This window comes from Eschrichtius robustus, chromosome 16 (genome assembly GCF_028021215.1).
Source record: "Eschrichtius robustus isolate mEscRob2 chromosome 16, mEscRob2.pri, whole genome shotgun sequence".
Classification (NCBI taxonomy): domain Eukaryota; kingdom Metazoa; phylum Chordata; class Mammalia; order Artiodactyla; family Eschrichtiidae; genus Eschrichtius; species Eschrichtius robustus.
In genome coordinates, this window is record NC_090839.1 from 71,507,175 (window position 1) to 71,527,387 (window position 20,213).

The 20,213-nt window shown below is 40.3% G+C and overlaps 1 long non-coding RNA gene across 11 annotated transcripts in view; it reads right to left on the reverse strand.

Annotated features, from left to right (window-relative positions):
- The window catches only part of LOC137750474 (uncharacterized), a 35,111-nt gene that overhangs the window by 13,928 nt on the left and 970 nt on the right, over positions 1 to 20,213 (reverse strand). For 5 of the 11 annotated variants that reach the window (XR_011070450.1, XR_011070444.1, XR_011070448.1 and 2 more), the window contains one exon: positions 18,706 to 18,787. This is a non-coding gene — a long non-coding RNA (uncharacterized lncRNA). Of the gene's footprint in view, positions 1 to 1,565; positions 5,264 to 12,460; positions 12,932 to 18,705; positions 18,788 to 19,519; positions 19,611 to 20,213 lie in introns of those variants that run through there. The other 6 variants (XR_011070454.1, XR_011070445.1, XR_011070451.1 and 3 more) reach the window with 4 other exon arrangements.

The window sequence follows — 20,213 nt, forward strand, 5'->3', positions numbered from 1 at the left end:
CTAATCATCAGGGAAATGTGAGTCGAAACCACCTCACATATCACCTCGCACCTTTTAGAATGGCTATAATCAAAAAAGACAACAAATAGGCCCTGTCCTGCCAGGAACTGATCCCTAGGGCTGGGTGAAGGAGTTTCCTGATCTGATGAGTCTGCTGCAGCCAGCCACACTTCTGGATGAGTCACCGTGGCAACTGAAGAGTCCATCATCACATCCAGCCATACCACTACATCCATGATGTGCTGGACCAGAACAGCAATGTGTCCTGTGTGGAGATTGGGCCAAAGACTTACATCTGGCAGAAAAATGAGAGGGTCCTGTTTGTCCACATGCACAGTGACTGTTCCCCCATGCCATTACTGTACAGTGGCAACCCAGTGTTCCGGGATGCCCAGGGCTCCATGCTCTTCAATGTCACAGGACAAGTACGGCTCCACCACACGGACTTAGAGATCTGGCTGACCCAGGACCCCATCCCCCTGTACCCAGGGGAGGTGCTGGAAAGTGCCAGACATTGATGGGCAGTGACAGCAGTGGTGGACCAGATGAGGCCCAGGCTCAGATGCCCGTGGTCATTCTACAGGAAGTCATTGCAGACCTGCAGTGCCAACCAGGGGCTCGTCCATGTTGCCCTCAGACCCTGGGCCTGAGTGAGGGGGCACCCCACCTTCATTTCTGTAACATTTCTTTACCTTTACCTCCTTGCCATTTTATACTGTTCACTCCGGGTTCCTCTACTAAGCAGTGCTTCTTGATCCTGGAAGCATTAAGCGCGTGACCCAGGAGGTTTGAGGCATTCCCGTCCACTTAAATGCAGACACTTTGGGGAAAATGTGTGTGGAGATAGTAATGAAGAGTGATTTGGATGTTAACCCTTAAGGAATCTGAGAGAAGGGTGTAGGGGAATTCTTTGTACTATTCTTGCAAATTTTATGGAAGTCTCAAATTGTCACAAGTTAAAAATCACCCATATCCAGGTTCTACCTTAGACAAACTAAATCCCTCTCTTGGGGGAAGCCATGGTGGGTGGTCGGGCACCAGCATTTAAACACTCCCTAGGGTGGAGAGAGAGCTTTCCTCATCGCTGCCTCTTTAACCTCTGCTTCCCCGGCAGCCCCAGCTCACAGCAGCTCATTCTCAGACCTCACGTGCTCCAGGCCAGGAGGGCCGGGCCTTCCCTTCCTCAGAGCCCAATGCCACCAAAATGTTCCTTTTCTACCGGAAAGTCGGCACTCACCCTCCTTCAAGGCACTGGCTTCTACGCGCATCAGTTCCTTTCCCTTCACTGAGGTGGCAGCTGGCTCGGGCCGGCCTTCCCCCACCCTCCTGCTCTCCTGGGAGGCTCACTAATGTCCATGCGATGACCGGGTCAACATCTTAGCCTTCTTGACCTCAACTCTGACCCTTGCCTCTTGTGCTCTGCTTCAGCCCCACCCAGTGCCATGTCCACTCTGGACTTGGTTGGTTATTCCCCCACCTGCCCACCTCTGAAATTCTTTTTTTAGCTAAAATATTTATATTTTCTTTTTTATTGAAGTATAGTTGATTTACAATGTTGTGTAAGTTTCAGGTGTACAGCACAGTGATTCAGTTGTACATACATATATATCTTCTCTTTTACAGATTCTTCTCCCTTGTAGGTTATTACAAAATGTTGAGTATAGTTCCCTGTGCTATGCAGTAGGTCCTTGTTGCCCCGCCTCTGAAATTAAACCCAGCTCCTCCTTAACCATCAGCCTTCCCTTCCTAGTCCTCCTCTGTTGTCATGTTGCCTCCAGGCTTTTGAATCCCATCTTCTCTCCTATCCCTCAGATTCTCTTCCTGGTCTCTCCCTACTCCAGCTGAACCTCGTCGTTTTAACACAGTCTGCATGTGCTGGACCTGCACCCAAACCCGGTCCTGGATTGGTGTTACCCCCACCTGACCTTTCTGTCCTCACACCCAGGGCAGATCCACCCCAACAGTGTTATAAGTAACTAGTGGGGTAAGTGGTTCATTCCAACCCAAGCCTTGCTCATTAGTTCTCTTCCTTCCCAACCAGCTTCCTCTCTTTTTTTTTTTTTCTGCATGCATCTAAATAGTTATCATATTTAGTGACAACTTGGTCACCTACTTAGTTAGAAATTGAAGCCATCTGGAGGGATCTGGGTCTGTGTCCCCTTCCCTTACTTTACACCTACCCTTATCTCCTTTCTACCTGTTGGAGTCTCTAGGAGTTTCCCCTCCATCCGTGGACCCAGGAAGATGCATCCTTCTATCTCTGAGATCTTATCCCCACCTAGAGCTTCTCTCTCCCGTCTTTAATTTCTCTGTTACTGGTGCCTTTCTCTTGGCCAATAAACATGCTCTGCCTCTTCCATCCTTTTCTGGCCTTGAAGGCTTACTTGTGTACACTTTTCATTCTAAAGAATGCATTCATAAGGCTGTAAAGTCCTCTCTGACTTCCACCAATATCCACTCTCCTTCCCCAGAGGTATCTACCATCATCCATACAGGGTATACACTTCCAGATACATCTATGCATCCACATAAGTATGTATCCCTAAAAAGTATTGATTATAACTTATTTGCATAATGACTATCACATTGTCACTTGCCCGTGTATTTTGAATGAACCTCTCATCTTGGTGCATAAATCATTTCTTGTTTAATTGTTGTATGTAATGCCATACGATGTATAGAGGTTCGGCCCTTCTCCTACTGAATATCATTTAGGATGTTTCCAATTTATAAGGAAAAACAGTGCTGTGGTGAATATCCTTGTCTGTGTGTCCTTGTGCATTCTAGTTTTTTCCTTTTAAGGCTAGAAACTGATAAGAAACTACATTACCTAACTGATAATGTAGAAACACTACATTCATATGGACTTTTAAGAATGGCCCTGTGAATCTAATTTTTAGCTATTTATTGCTTTCTCTTTCCTATTTACTATTTGATGACAACTTGTACCTGATGTTCTCTGCTCTATTCCCTCACAAGCCCCTGCCTCTGGCCCCTGCCCCCACCTCCACTGAACCCACTTTGGCAAAACCCCAAGACATCCCAACTGCAGGCCCAGTGGACAGTCATTTTGTGTCCTCTCAGCCACATCCACTGTTGATCTGCTCTCTTATTAAAACTTGTCTTTATGTTTTACTCTGTGGATGTCTTTTTTCGTCTTCTCCCTGTCCCCTCTGTCTTCAGGTTCTGTCCTGACTATCCTGTGTGCCCTCTTCTTTTTCGTGGCCTTGATCACTTCATCTCTGTTGAAGACACCCAACTCTGTAGCTCCCAGCTAAGGTATAGACTGTGAGTCCCCTAGCTGCCTATAGGAAGTCCTCTCCTGGATGTCTCACAATCGCTTCATACTGGACATCCAAACCTAATACTTCCCCTTACCCCCAAATCTGTTCTTCTCTCATATTCCCAGTCTCACTTGGTGATGCTACTGGACCTAGTCACTTAAGCTGGAAGCCTATAACAGCGTGCGGGACAAACTGGAAGGAGACAAAGGAGGCAGCCAGGAGACCAGTTAGGAAGATATTTCCATCATCCAGGCGAGAGGTGTTGGCGGCTTAGGTGAGGGTGTGGCAGGGATAGATAAAGGCAGACCTGGATTTGCAATGGACAGACAGGAAGTGACGATGGAATATATGTGAGAAATGAAAACCAAACTGGACTACATGCTCTTCCCAGAATGCTCACACCTTCCTCCTCCTCCTTCTACACCTTTATATCAAAAGCCAGCTCTTCCTTTGAGCCCCAGTTCAAATGCTACTCTCTGAGGGCCTTTCCTAACTTCTTCACCTGGACTTCTGCAACCTCTTCCCCTTGACCCGGTCCACAGTCTGCTTGGAGGCATTGGTCTGTTTGTCTTATCACCCACTGGAACCTCAACTCCACGAAGATGGGGGTATGTCTTCACTCCACCACAACCAGCCGAGCGCCGTGCACATAGAAGGTGTCCAGGCAAAGGCTTGCCGGGGCAGTAAACCTCCAGCTCTGCCTCTCTCCAACCCAGAGTGTGGTCGGTGGGTGAAGTAGAGTTATGTGAGCTTCTCCTCCCGGGGGGCTACTCTAGTTGGAGTAAGGAGTGGCAGGTAGCCTTCACTAAGGCTGAGGTCCAAATCCTGATTCTGCTCCTTACTAGTTGTGTGACATTTGTCAAGTCCCTTAGCCCCTATGAGCCTCTTTCCTTGCTTTCCTGCCTCCTTCACATCAAAGATCAAGTGAAATCCTATTTGTAGAAACATTTGTACAAGCTTCTAAAAGGTTTGGCTACTTGTGGCTGGGTCCTCCTTCCTGATGGAAGGAGATGTGATGGCTGGAGTACAATGGCTGTCTTGTGACCATGAGGCAACCTTGAAAACAAAGTCTCATGCTTAAAATGTGCCTGTTATAGCAGTTTATACCTTCCCACCTCCTTATACTTCCTGAGAGTCCCAGTGCACACTGGGACATGAGATATTCCCTTACTTAGCTTCCCAGATGTTTCTCCCACATCAAGCCCTCTATCTGTTGCCAGAACTCTGCCTCTTTTCACCAGTGCAGAATAGAAACGCGGAGACAGAGTTCTGGGTGAAGTAGAAAAAAATAGCTTCACTGCTTGGCCAGGCAAAGGGGCCACAGTGAGCTAATGCCTTCCAAACTGTGCGTCCCACCCTGGAGGGGGTAGTGAGGAGTCTTATAGTGCTCAAGGAGCAGGGCGTGATCTGCTCGTGCACATTCTTTTGATTGGTTGGTGGTGAGGTCAGCGAGAGTCAGCATGATCAACCCTCTGGTTCCAACTGGTCTGGGATCTACGTGCTTGTGGGCAGCATACAGTTAACTCCTTCCACCTGGTTTGGGGTTTCAGTATCTGCAAAACAGCTCAAAGGACATGGCTCAGAATATTATCTACAGTCCTTGAGGAGGAACTAAAGGTCCTTGACTTTGTTTACTGGCTAAAGTATTATTATTTTGCCTTGCTTGACTGTTTCTCAATTTTTTTTCTCATTTCTCTGATTAAATTTATTCTTTGACTAAAGTTTTTCTACAGACAAAAGGCAGGCAGAGGACATGGGTGGGGGGTCTATTCTGGGCAGGCTTCATAGGGTCCTCCTCAGTTACATGCCCAGTTTTCCACAGGTGTTTCTAGCTCAAAACAAGTTCTGAGCACTTCTGCAGAGGAAGATGTGCCCTTGGCCCATCAGCTGTGGTGTCCTCTTGCTCTGTCAACTCCATCTTAGCTCTTCAGACCAGATGGCTTTGGGGCCACCTTCACCTTGTACATTCCACTTGGAATCTTGTTTGGGGACAAGAAAAAAAGAAGATAAATAACAAGTGTTGGCAAGGATGCGGAGAAAAGGGAACACTTGTGCACTGTTGGAGGGAATGTAAACTGGTGCAGCCACTATGGAAAATGGTATGGAGGTTCCTCAAAAAATTAAAAATGGACTACCATATGATCCAGCAAGTTCACTCCTGGGTATTTGTCTAAAGAAAACTAAAACACGAATTAGTAAAGATATATGCACCCCTATGTTCATTGCAGCATTATTTACAATAGCTATGATATGGAAGCACCCTAAGAGCCCATAAATAGATGAATGGATAAAGAAGATGTGGTGTGTGCGTGTGTATGTGTGTGTGTCTAATGGAATATTAATAAGCCATAGAAGGAATGAAATCTTGCCATTTGTGACAACATGAATGGACCTAGAGGGTTATTAGGCGAAGTGAAATAAGTCAGACAGAGAAAGACAAATACTGTATGACTTAACTTAGATGTGGAATCTAAAAAAAACAAATAAACATAACTAAACAAAAACAGAGTCATAGATAGAGAGAATACACAGTTTGTGGGGGTGGGAGAGGAGAGAAATAGGTGAAAGAGATTAAAAGGTATAAACTTTCAGTTACAAAATAAATGAGTCATGAGTGGGAAATGTACAGTGTTTGGAATGTAAGTCAATAATTATGTAACATCTTTGTAGAGTGACAGATGGTAACTAGACTTATCATGGTGATCATTTTGAAATGTATAGAAATATCAAATCACTATGTTGTGTACCAGGAACTAACATAGTGTTGTATATCAAGTATACTTCAAAAACAACAAACACCCTCAGGGAAAATGTGATCAAATTTGTGGTTATCAGAGGTGGGGTGTGGGGGGAGGAGGAATTGGATGAAGGTGGTCAAAAGGTACAAACTTCTAGTTGTAAGATAAATAAGTACAAGGGATGTAATGTATAACATGATAAACGTAACACTCCTGTACATTATATATGAAGGTTGAGAGTAAACGGTAAGAGTTCTCATCACAAGGAAAAAATTTTTTCCATTTCTTTAACTTTGTATCTATATGAGATGACGGATGTTCACTAAACTTACTGTGGTCATCATTTCATGATGTATGTAAGTCAAATCATTATGCTGTACACCTTAAACTTATACAATGCTGTATGTCAATTATATCACAATAAAATGGGAAGAAAAAAAGAAAATGTGATTTTACACGCATGCACACACACACACAGGAATATTATTCAGCTATAAAAAAGAAGGAAATCCTGCCATTTGTGGCAACACAGATGAACCTGGAGGACATTATACTAAGTGAAGTAAGCCAGAAATGGAAAGACAAACACTCTATGATCTCAACTGTATGTGGAATCTAAAGAAGTTGAACTCATAAACCAGAGGTTGGAACAGTGGTTGCCAGAGGATAGGGGTGGGGAGAGTTGGGTACAAACGTTCAATTATAAGATGAATAAGTTCTGGGGATCTAATGTACAGCATGGTGACTGTAGTTAATAATACTGTATTGGTAACAATGTGAGGTGACGGATGTGTTATTTAACTTGATTATGGTAATTATTTCACAAGGTATGTGTATATTAAATCATCTCATTGTATACTTTTAAAAATCACATTGTACAACCCAAAATATATACAATTTTTACTTGTTCATCACACCTCAACAAATCTGAAAAAAAAAATGAAAACTTCTTATCATTGAAAGACACTGTTAAGAAAACGAAAAGGTAAGGCCACAGACTGGGAAAAAATTATTTTCAAAATTCATCTTTGATAAAGGACTTGCAGGTAGAATAATAAAGAACTCTCACAACTAATGAAAAGATAACAAGCAACCTAATAAAAAAAATGGACAAATACTTGGACATTCCACCAAAGAAGATATAGAGATGGTATATAAGTACATGAAAAGATGTTTAACATTTTTGGTCATTAGGAAAATCCAAATTAAAAACCAATGGCGGGAGGGAGGAGATATGGGAATGTGTGTATATGTGTAGCTGATTCGCTTTGTTATAAAGCAGAAACTAACACACCATTGTGAAGCAATTATACTTCAATAAAGATGTTTAAAAAAAAAAAAAAAAAACCAATGAGATAGGGACTTCCCTGGTGGTCCAGTGGTAAAGAATCCGCCTTCCAATTCAGGGGATGCGGGTTTGATCCCTGGTCAAGGAACTAAGATCTCACATGCCGTGGGGCAACTAAGCGCACGCGCCACAACTACTGAGCTCACGTGTCTCAACTAGAGAGCCCGCGTACCACAAACTACAGGCCCTGGAGCCTGCGTGCCACAACTAGAGAGAAGCCCGTGCACCACAACAAAGATCCCGTGCGCTGCAACTAAGACCCAAGGCAGCCAAAAATAAAGAAAATAAAGAAAAAATAAATCTTAAAAAAAAAAAACCAATGAGATATCACTACATAACCATTAGAATGGCTAAAATAAAACCTAATAATACAGGAATTCCCTGGCAGTCCAGTGGTTAGGACTCCACCCTTTCATTGCTGTGGGCCCAGGGTTCCAAGGAACTAAGATCCTGCAAGCTGTGTTGTGTGGCCAAAAAAACCCGCCAATGAATAGAATTTTTTAAAAAAAGCGAATAATACTATACACATGCTGACAGGGTTGTGGAGCACTCAGAACACTCATGCCTTTCTGGTAAGAATTAAAATGGTACAGCTGCTTTGGAAAACAGTTTTAGCAGCTTCCTATAAAGTTAAATACACACTTGACATATAATGCAGAATTCCCACTGCTAGCTGTTTGCCCAGGAGAAACAAAAACTATGTTCACCCCAAATATGTACACATTTGATTATGGCTTTATTCATAATTACCCCTCCCCCAACTGGAAACAACTCAAATGTCCTTCAGTTGGTTAACTGGTAAGCAAAGTGTGGTACATCTACACTGTGGAATGCTACACGTCAGTAAAAAAGAGATACTACTGATACCAACAACAGCATGAATGAATGTCAAATGCATTATGCTAATTGAAAGAAGCCAGACAAAGATTATCTACTGCATGATTCCATTTATCTGATATTCTGGAAAAGGCAAAACTATCAGGGCAGCAAACACAATAGTGGTTGCCAGGGCCTGAAGGTTGGGAAGACGGGTTGACTACAAAGGGACACAGGGATTTTTTTTTAAATTTAATTAAATTAATTAATTTATTTTTATACAGCAGGTTCTTATTAGTTATCTATTTTATACATATTAGTGTATACATGTCAATACCAATCTCCCAGTTCATCCCACCACCACCACACCCACCCCGCTATCCCCCCTTGGTGTCCGTACGTTTGTTCTCTACATCTGTGTCTCTATTTCCGCCTTGCAAACCAGTTCATCAGTACCATTTTTCTAGATTCCACATATATGCGTTAATATACACTATTTGTTTTTCTCTTTCTGACTTACTTCACTCTGTATGACAGTCTCTAGGTCCATCCACGTCTCTACAAATGACCCAATTTCATTCCTTTTTATGGCTGAGTAATATTCCATTGTATATATGTACCACATCTTCTTTATCCATTCGTCTGTTGATGGGCATTTAGGTTGCTTCCATGACCTGGCTATCGTAAATACTGTTGCATGAACATTGGGGTGCATGTGTTTTTTTGAATTATGGTTTTCTCTGGGTATATGCCCAGTAGTGGGATTGCTGGGTCATATGGCAATTCTATTTTTAGTTTTTTAAGGAACCTCCATACTGTTCTCCACAGTGGCTGTATCAATTTACATTTCCACCAACAGTGCAAGAGGGTTCCCTTTTCTCCACACCCTCTCCAGCATTTATTGTTTGTAGATTTTTTTGATGATGGGCATTCTGACCTGTGTGAGGTGATACCTCATTGTAGTTTTGATTTGCATTTCTCTAATAATTAGTGATGTTGAGCAACTTTTCATGTGCCTCTTGGCCATCTGTATGTCTTCTTTGGAGAAATGTCTATTTAGGTCTTCTGCCCATTTTTTGATTGTGTTGCTTGTCTTTTTAATATTGAGCTGCATGAGATGTTTACATATTTTGGAGATTACTCCTTTGTCCTTTGATTTGTTTGTAAATATTTTCTCCCATTCTAAGGGTTGTCTTTTCGTCTTGTTTATAGTTTCCTTTGCTGTGCAAAAGCTTTTAAGTTTTATTAGGTCCCATTTATTTATTTTTGTTTTTATTTCCATTACTCTAGGAGGTGGGTCAAAAAAGATCTTGCTGTGACTTTTGTCAAAGGGTGTTCTTCCTAAGTTTTCCTCTAAGAGTTTTATAGTGTCTGGTCTTACATTTAGGTCTTTAATCCATTTTGAGTTTATTTTTGTGTATGGTGTTAGGGAGTGGTCTAATTTCATTCTTTTACATGTAGCTGTCCAGTTTTCCCAGCACCACTTATTCAAGAGACTGTCTTTTCTCCATTGTATCTCCTTGTCTCCTTTGTCATAGATTAGTGGACCATATGTGCGTGGGTTTATCTCTGGGCTTTCCTCCTGTTCCATTGATCTATATTTCTGTTTTTGTGCCAGTACCATATTGTCTTGATTCCTGTAGCTTTGTAGTATAGTCTGAAGTCAGGGAGTCTGATTCTTCCAGCTCCGTTTTCTCCCCTCAAGATTGCTTTGGCTATTTGGGGTCTTTTGTGTCTCCATACAAATTTTAAGATTTTTTTGTTCTAGTTCTGTAAAAAATGCCATTGGTAATTTGATAGGGATTGCATTGAATCTGTAGATTGCTTTGGGTAGTATAGTCATTTTCACAATATTGATTCTTCAATCCATGAACATGGTATATCTCTCCATCTGTTTGTGTCATCTTTGATTTCTTTCAACAGTGTCTTATAGTTTTCTAAGTACAGGTCTTTTACCTCCTTAGATAGGTTTATTCCTAGGTATTTTATACTTTTTGTTGCAGTGGTGAATGGGATTGTTTCCTTAATTTCTCCTTCTGTTCTTTCGTTGTTAGTGTATAGGAATGCAAGAGATTTCTGTGCATTAATTTTGTATCCTGCAACTTTACCAAATTCATTGATTAGCTGTAGTAGTTTTCTGCTGGCATCTTTAGGATTATCTATGTATAGTATTATGTCCTCTGTAAACAGTGACAGTTTTACTTCTTCTTTTCCAATTTGTATTCCTTTTATTTCTTTTTCTTCTCTGATTGCCATGGTTAGGACTTCCAAAACTATGTTGAATAAGAGTGGCGAGAGTGGACATCCTTGTCTTGTTCCTGATCTTAGTGGAAATGCTATCAGTTTTTCACCATTGAGAATGATGTTTGCTGTGGGTTTGTTGCATATGGCCTTTATTATGTTGAGGTAGGTTCCCTCTATGCCCATTTTCTGGAGAGTTTTTATCATAAATGGGTGTTGAATTTTGTCAAAAGCTTTTTCTGCATCTATTGAGATGATCATATGATTTTTATTCCTTAAATTGTTAATATGGTGTATCACATTGATTGATTTGCATATACTGACAAATCCTTGCATCCCTGGGATAAATCTCACTTGATCATGGTGTATGATCCTTTTAATGTGCTGTTGGATTCTGTTTGCTAGCGTTTTGTTGAGGATTTTTGCATCTATGTTCATCAGTGAGATTGGTCTGTAATTTTCTTTTTTTGTATTATCTCTGTCTGGTTTTGGTATCAGGGTGATGGTGGTCTCATAGAATGAGTTTGGGAGTGTTCCTTCCTCTGCAGTTTTTTGGAAGAGTTTGAGAAGGATGGGTGTTAGCTCTTCTCTAAATGTTTGATAGAATTCACCCGTGAAGCCATCTGGTCCTGGATTTTGTTTGTTGGAAGATTTTTAATCACAGTTTCAATTTCATTACTTGTGATTGGTCTGTTCATATTTTCTATTTCTTCCTGGTTCAGTCTTGGAAGCTTACACCTTTCTAAGAATTTGTCTCTTTCTTCCAGGTTGTCCATTTTATTGGCATAGAGTTGCTTGTAGTAGTCTCTTAGGATGCTTTGTATTTCTGCGGTGTCCATTGTAACTTCTCCTTTTTCATTTCTAATTTTATTGAGTCCTCTCCCTCTTTTTCTTGATGAATCTGGCTAAAGGTTTATCAACTTTGTTTATCTTCTCAAAGAACCAGCTTTTAGTTTTATTGATCTTTGCTATTGTTTTCTTTGTTTCTATTTCATTTACTTCTGCTCTGATCTTTATGATTTCTTTCCTTCTACTAACTTCGGGTTTTGCTTGCTCTTCTTTCTCTAGTTCCTTTAGGTGTAAGGTTAGATTATTTATTTGGGATTTTTCTTGTGTCTTGAGGTAGGATTGTATTGCTATAAACTTCCCTTCTTAGAACTGCTTTTGCTGCATACCAAAGGTTTTGGATTGTGGTGTTTTTGTTGTCATTTGTCTCTAGGTATTTTTTGATTTCCTCTTTGATTTTTTTCAGTGATCTCTTGGTTATTTAGTAATGTATCATTTAGCCTCCACGTGTTTGTGTTTTTTATGTTTTTTTCCCTGTAATTGATTTCTAATCTCATAGTGTTGTGGTCGGAAAAGATGCTTGATATGATTTCAGTTTTTGTAAATTTACTGAGGCTGGATTTGTGACCCAAGATGTGATCTATCCTGGAGAATGTTCCATGTGCACTTGAGAAGAAAGTGTAATCTGCTGTTTTTGGATGGAATGTCCTATAAATATCAATTAAATCTATCTGGTCTATTGTGTCATTGAAAGCTTGTGCCTCGTTATTAATTTTCTGTCTGGATGGTCTGTCCATTGGTGTAAAAGAGGTGTTAACGTCCCCCACTATTATTGCGTTACTGTCAATTTCCTCTTTTATAGCTGTTAGCATTTGCCTTATGTATTGAGGTGCTCCTATGTTGAGTGCATATATATTTATAATTGTTATATCTTCTTCTTGGATTGATCCCTTGATCACTATGTAGTGTCCGTCCTTGTCTCTTGTAACATTCTTTATTTTAAAGTCTATTTTATCTGATATGAGTATTGCTACTCCAGCTTTCTTTTGATTTCCATTTGCATGGAATATCTTTTTCCATCCCCTCACTTTCAGTCTGTATGGGGACAAAGGGATTTTTTTTTAGGTAATGGAAATACTCTGTATTTTCATTGTAGTGGTGGTTACATAGTTGTATGCATTTGTCAAAACTCATAAATTGTACACTACGTACTGTGAATTACCTGACTTGAAAAAATTTACAGACCATAGAATTTGCTTTCATTTTATTTTTGGAAGGCTGTCCTGAAGTGATTATACAAATGCCATTTGACTTGCTATTTAGAAATGTCATTTTCTTCTTTTAGGTTATCTGCACACTTAAAAACTAATTGCTTCATTAAAACATAATTTCATGACTTTTGAATGCTTTTAATTAAAGTACATATTGCTTCTGCTAAGGACCTTGTCTCTGTCTTCTCCCTGGTGAGCCATGTTGAAAACTCCCTTTTACAGCAGGATTCTGAATCAGCCCACATGGGATGGCCCAAGGAACTGCATTTAACCAACATTACTGGGGATTCTAATGCTTGTGGTCCAAGGACTGTTAATAAACACCAGGAGGCAGTAGAGCTTTGTGTGAAGAATATGGGTTCTGAAATCAGACTGCCTGGACTAAAGTCATGCTTCAACCACTCATCTGCTGTGCAGTGGAAGCTTTCTGTGCCTTAGATTCTTTCTCTGTAAAAAAAAAAAAAATTGATAACAATATTATGAACGTTGTTAGATTGTAGTGAGGAGTAACTGTGTTAGCACAATGTCTGGCACCTAGTACATGCTGTCCTTGTTGTTAGTGGCATGTGTGATACTCTTGCAGTGCTGTTGTAGGAAGCTATTTTTCTTTCTTTCTTTTTTTTTTTTTTTTTGGTTTTATCCTTTGAACTTTAGTATCACGTTTCAGAAATATCTTCATTTGGTTGACATACTGATAATTCTTCCCTCATGGAAGGCTCTTTTTCTTGAAGAGTGAAGCTGTGGTCCAGATTGAGAACTTCATGTGGTAGAAATACACCTATTTTCATTTTTAGAGTACTTTTCCTCCAGGTATTTCTCAGGGGACTAGGCAAGCCTCACACAATGAAATAGCAGGGGAAGGTAAAGGAGAGGGTGATGAATATGGGCCGGGTGAGTAAGAAATGCAAGGATTTTGGTTTCAGGTCATAAGGAGCTGACAGTTTGTCAAGCACATAACTCTCAAAACAATGTCTCCACTTATACACTTTGTTGCAGGTATGTACTATTTTGCAGTAAATCATTTCCCATTTATCTTATGGAGTGTTATGAACTCTGAATTTATGAGATTTGTTTTTAAAGTGTGCGGGAAAACACAGAAAATTATACCACTTCTCTTGTATACTATGTAAGTACAGATATGTTTATATTAGCCTTTGGGAAAAATCCACAGAATTTATAATTCACAAAAGAAAGTAAGCAGGTAACGGAACAGACCCTGTAACTGGAAGAGACTTTAAGAGTCTCTGATCCAGGTCCATGACTTTATGTACAGGTGGTCTTTATTAATTTCCATTTTTGCAGACAAAATGATTAAGGTTATGTGATTTCCAAGGTCACATGGCAAATATCAGGATTGTAACTAGAATTTGAGTTTCCTGCCTCCTGGTGTAAATGTTCACCCTGTTTTGGATGATAGAGATGAGGGCTGGATAAACTGATATGGGGACCAGGGACTGGGAGTGTGTGGTGGGACAGAAGAGACCTTGAATAAGAACCACAGGCATATGAGAAAGCCTCATTCCTATACATTGCATGTTTCAGTCTGATACCTGTTGGATGAGGGAAGGCTGGCTGGTCATAACCGTTCCCATAGGGAGTATAATGTAGGTACATTAATCACAGTCTGAGGTTTTTTTGGTACAGAAACAATATGTTGGTACATTGAGAATGGAATCATCTCTCACAGGCACAGTAGCATGGATCAAACTCACAGACCAATGCAAAAAAAAAAAAAAAAGCGCCAAATCTATCTTAATCTATACTGAGACACTAAACTATCCAGGGGATGAATGGTTGTGTTCCCCCCATCCCTTATCCTATATAAGGGATATGGTGGGCATAGAATGAGGGACATGGCGATTCAGGATAACGTTAATGGATGATGTCATGGCAGTTGATAAAATGGATGCACCCGTCTCCATCCACACAGAGAGGCTCCTGCTGCATTGAGCAAAATGGACCAGGCTTTGGTCTCCTGGGCTCGTGGTGGAGGTCCACTGTGAAATCAGTCTGCCTTTCCATTTCCTAAGGCTGACCCAATCCTCCCCACCCTCCACTCACAACGAGCTGTTAATTCTAAAATATGTTATTACCTTCCTTCAGTCAATTTGTAGTCAAGTCTTGGCTTGGGGACCTGCCTTATTTTAAAGATGAATTTTCATCTCTTGCTCTAATCCATTATGTGCATGCTTCAAAAAGTGTGATTCTCAGCAATTTTATTTCCCTAGTTCCAGAATTTTTTTGAAGGCAATTTTATGATTGACTCTATGTACCACCTACCATGTCAAAAAAACCTGACAAAGTTTTTTTCTTGAAACATCCTTAAACATATATGTCAAAAATATAATTTATTCCTGATGCTTGTGTCCAAACAGACATAAGTTCCAAACTGGATAGAAGAGCTAACAAATGTTAGATATCCTCAAATATGATGTGTTACCATGTGTCAAGATGAAAATACGCCCATGTATTTATAGACATGGGCTGCTATTTATAGACAATAGTGGAGAAATTCCAATCCATGAATCAAACAGGGGTTTGAAGGTTCTAAAAATGAATCCATTGTACTATCAAACCCTACAGGAGTAACTTAGGTTTATTTTCCTGAGACTTATTCTATTGAATAATCATGATGAGCATTGTAGATGTGGTGAAAATGATCTGTAAATATGTCTCCTTATGAAAGCAAAAAAAGTGCATATAACTAACCTAAGACAATTTGTTTAAATTGTAAGATATCTGAAAAGGATCAAATTTGGCTCCAATATCATTTATAGTTCTGGTTATAAAATGGACCATTCCTGGAGGGAAAACAGCCTGTTTTACATTCACAAATACCAAACTTCACTTTAGTGAGGTTCCTGAGCAAAGCTGGCTTCCCTGACCCACGCCCCCAGGGCTGGAGTGGGAGGCATGAGGGGAAGGTGGGATCTGAGTTCTGTTGGCTAAGAACAAAAGTCTCTGCGGTGGAGGAAAGGCTTCTGGCCTCTGATGCCTGCCCCATCACATCTAAAACTTTTTTGGAAAGACTTGAGCATAGAAATCTAATGAACTTGGAAATAAAGCTTCTATTGTAAAAGGGTTTAATAGCTGATTTCAGTATTTACTTTGTCAATTTCAGGAAACTGTATGGAACAACTGCAGGGTTCTCACAATCTAAGGTTTTGGTTTTATCTAATAACCAAATGCATTTCTCCTGGATTTAATGATTCACACACACAGTAAGTTTAAGGAAGATCCCAGGCTAAGTTGCAAAACAAACTCACATTAGTTGTGGCTATTAAAAAATCGATCACAGTTTTCAGCAGAGAAGGGAGTTAATTCTGTCTGATTTTCAGGTTGATTGATTGCTCAAGTATTCTCTTTCATAAAAGTATTCTTCCTCATTTTCAGACCAGTTTGTGGTTGTGCAAAGATAAAATAGTGGTCTTCTCTCATGCCAGCAGAGATGTGGTTCTGTGGTATGTTATACAAACTATTTAAGATACTTATGTTTATGTACACACATACATGCTTTGTCTACCATAAAATATTTAGATTTTAAGTGTTAAAAGCTTTCTCATCGCACCATGCAATTTTTTTCATGTACTTCACATAAACCATACGTTTGAAAGTTGTAGAGTCACAAAATAAGAAGGCTTTATAGTTTCAAAATAAGTATATGAAAACACAGTGCCATGAAGTTACATGGTGAGCTGGGGTGGAGAGGAAGCAGCCATTCACAGGACCAAACCCACATACATGCAGGAGACAGCAATTAAGGGGCCAAGGATAGGGATGTTTTGAAAATATACTTAAAACAAGATGAAAGAAGATCTTGGACCTTTGAAAATGCCCTAGAAAGTGAATGAAAACAACAGCCTTCTCTTTTATCAGAGCTCTGACTCAGACCTGCTACTAGGAAGACCTTGAAATATAGAATATACGTATAGAAATATACATTAAAAAACCATATATTCCTTTAAGTGGATCAAACTATTATATGTGCAAATTTCTTTTAGAGATCCTAGAAGCAGTTGCGTACATGGACAACATAAGTCCATAGGTGGCCCACCGTGATTCTTCACAGCCCAGAAGGCTCTCAGGGGTACCCCATATTTTCTCCCATAATTACTGGGTGCACCTGTAGTCCAGAGGAACTTGGGCAACTTGGAAGCTCTCAAGCTTAGGAAAGAGGTGTCAAAATGAGGCCCACAAAGCAACACTTCCTCAGGACAGCTTTTCCTGAACCCCTCCCCCTGCCCCCACCCCCCCACTGAGGTCAGGTCTCTGCTGTAAGTTCTCCTAACAATGTACACTTCTTTTCTAGCACTCAGCAAACTGTAATTAACTATTCATTTTGTGATTACTTGGACAGGTCTGCCTCCCTACTAAACAGTAAGCTCTATCAGGGTAAGTCATTGTGCTTTCCTCTCCATTTAGTCCAGTGCCTGGTGTCTTGCATGTACTCAATAAATCTTTATTGCCTACGTGAAAGTGGTAGTTCTTTGTCTTTCCAATATTATTCCTGACATAAATTGAAACAGGTATGAGATTGCCATGGGAGGGAAGCTGTGGGTTTCAGAAGGTTCTAAGCGGGTGAAATGCTGTGGCTGGCCCAGAGGTATGCAAATGAGCCAGCCAGGAAGAGTTTCATACATCAGAGAGGGAAAGGTTTTCCTCCTAAGAAGACAGGCATCTCTGACAGGTACATAAACTTGAGTTTGCTGCTTGATTTTGTGATTCTAGGTTTGAATGTTATGTAAATAGTTTTGTGTTTCATGTTCCTTTTAGCCACTTTCATTCTCACTTCCTAGTTCAAAGTCTCAGGAAGGGGTGTGGGAATAGACAGACACATTATGAGGAGGAGCTATAATCGTGGGCTCTAAGGGAATGTTTTATGGAGGTTAGCTTTGCAGAGACCAGTCGCATTAGGAATGAGCATTGTTATGATAATCTTGGTTGAGTTTTTACAGTTTATGAAGCTTTCAGATCATCTGATTCTCACAGACATACTGTGAACTAAGCGACTCAGAATCATGGCCCACAGTTTATAGATGAGAAAAGGGAGGTTCAGAAGAGGTTGAGTTATCCAAGTTATCATGAAAGCAAGAGCAAATTAACATTTTTTGAGAACTTACTATGTGTTGAGGCACTATGCTAAGCCCTCTATATTTAGAATACACAACTTAATCCTCACCACATCCGCATGATGTGATACGTAACCATTATTATTACCTCCGTTTTACAGATGAGGAGACCAAGACCTAGAGAGGTCAAGTTGTTTGCCTCAAAAAAAAAAAAAAAAAAAAGGTCATGAAGAACCTAGGGGCAAGACAGGAATAAAGACACAGACCTACTAGGGAATGGACTTGAGGACACGGGGAGGGGAAAGGGTAAGCTGTGACAAAGTGAGAGAGTGGCATGGACATATATACACTACCAAATGTAAAATAGATAGCTAGTGGGAAGCAACCGCATAGCACAGGGAGATCAGCTCGGTGCTTTGTGACCACCTAGAAGGGTGGGATAGGGAGGGTGGGAGGGAGGGAGATGCAAGAGGGAAGAGATATGGGAACATATGTATATGTATAACTGATTCACTCTGTTATAAAGCAGAAACTAACACACCATTGTAAAGCAATTATACTCCAATAAAGATGTTAAAAATAAATAAATAAATAAATAAAATAAAAGTAAGTTATTGGGATTTACCTAATTATTCTAAAAAAAAAAAAAAAAAAAAAGGAAATGTAGAGCCAGGCTTCAAACCCAGGGGGTCTCTTTCAGAGCTCAGAGGATAAACCACTATGCTAATGAGTAGCATTAGGAGATTTCCAGTAGAGTACATTGTGTTATTTGTATTTGCTAACCAGGTCTTCAGACCCTTGGTTCAATTCTGCTACTTTATGCTGCCATTTTTTTTTTAAACCTGTTTGTAGTTTCACCTTAGCTTAGACTTTATCAGAGACCATAGTGATGTCATTACACATGCCTGAGATTATATCAACCAAGTTCAGATAAAAATCCCTTACATTTACTAATTAAAAATAATTGTTGAATATATTTACTAATTTTATTTTTTAGAGGTGCTCATTGCTTAATAACCACAAGGAACATCTATTGACTACATTGGTGAAAACTTGCACCTTTCTCTGACACTCTACAAAATATTAAGAAGCATAAAAAGAATCTAAGTCCGTGAAAATATGTGATTATATGAGTTCTTTTTAGTCCATTACCTCTTCAAAGAGATGACAATGATCAACAGTGATGGCACATTCTGTGTCCTCTACAGATCCAGCTCTCTCCCCATAGGTTCTCCTTGTAATTGAAAAGAGAACACGACAGTGTCATAATTTGTAGCTGATAAGAACAATTACAACAAAAAGTGCCCTGCCTAGAGTTCTAGATAGGAAAGTGATCCATCCAGTCAAGATTTTGGGCCTGTGCACAGAGCTGTGACCCAAGCTACACACCTGAGCCTTGGTCAGGAGGGCACTGAGCAGAGCCCAGCTTTTGAATATCACTGCATTTCAAAGCCACATTAGAAAGAATACTGGCTGCTGTTTGGCTTTTTGTGTTATCTGTGCCTCTTCCCCTCTCCGTGATGGATAACTGAGGTTTTAATATACAGTAGTGACATTCTAGTAGATGAAGGAAGGGGGCAGTCCCCAAGGGCAATCTGAACTTCTGCTTAGTATATTTACTCTTGCTGTTTTCCTTCCTCCTCATTTGTAATTCAGGAGGCTCTCTGAGAAGAGAGAGACAGCAAGGCTTCTTAGATGGATCAAAGGACGACAAGCTGGGATACCGGGTTCTATGAAAAGGTCTGCTATTGAATTTGTTCTGCTACCTTTAGGCACATCATTTGTTCATGCTGTGCTTTGGTTTCTTCCTGTGCTTGCTAAGAGTAAATAACATGTACTTGAATATTTTGTGATGATTATAGAGTATTTTAAATGCGTGAGTGATTTATTTTTCCAGGCTGCCTGCTCAGGTCTAAAGTGAAAATCTGCTCCTTTGAGATGCTAGGCTTCATGGTGCTCAACTGACCCCAAATCCTTTAGACGACAGCAGCCACCTAGTTGCTTCTTCTCAGCTCATCAGGCTTACTCTATAGTTGCCGGGCTTATCTTTTGGTCTCCTTTGTTTGCAGAAATGAAATACGTAATTTTATATGTTCATGCTGCTTTTACACTCCCCCACCCCACTCACCCCCTCTAAAAAGATGAAGGCTTTCTTTGGCACAGAGCTGCTTTATCTGTGACACTGATCCCAAGAGACAGTGGAGAGAGGTGACATGGCAAACAAACTGAATTATCTGAGCTTGTTACTATAGTTCCTTTTTGATGATTTGGGTCAGGACCACTAGAGGTTTGAACTAGATTTAGTAAGGTGCAGGCTCTTTGGGGTTTGGCAGGAAGCAGTCAGGGAATATACTGGAAAGAGAACACAAAGTACCCTTCCCCTTTCCCCTCCCTGCCTTTTTGTTTGTTTGTTTGTTATAGCCTGTGTTACATTAGGCAACAAGATGCCCCTGTTAGCGAAAGGTGCCAAGCTGAGAGTCTTAGAAGCTAATAAAAATGTTTGTGGATAAGCAACGGTTTTGTTCCTCAGCAGTGGATCACCACGACACTATTAAATAAGTCTCTGAAGTGCACTAATGGAGTTAACGGAAAGGTTTCTTTTGTTTTGAACTAAAATACAATGTATTACATTATTTCTAGTGAAGTTAAAAGCATTTTCT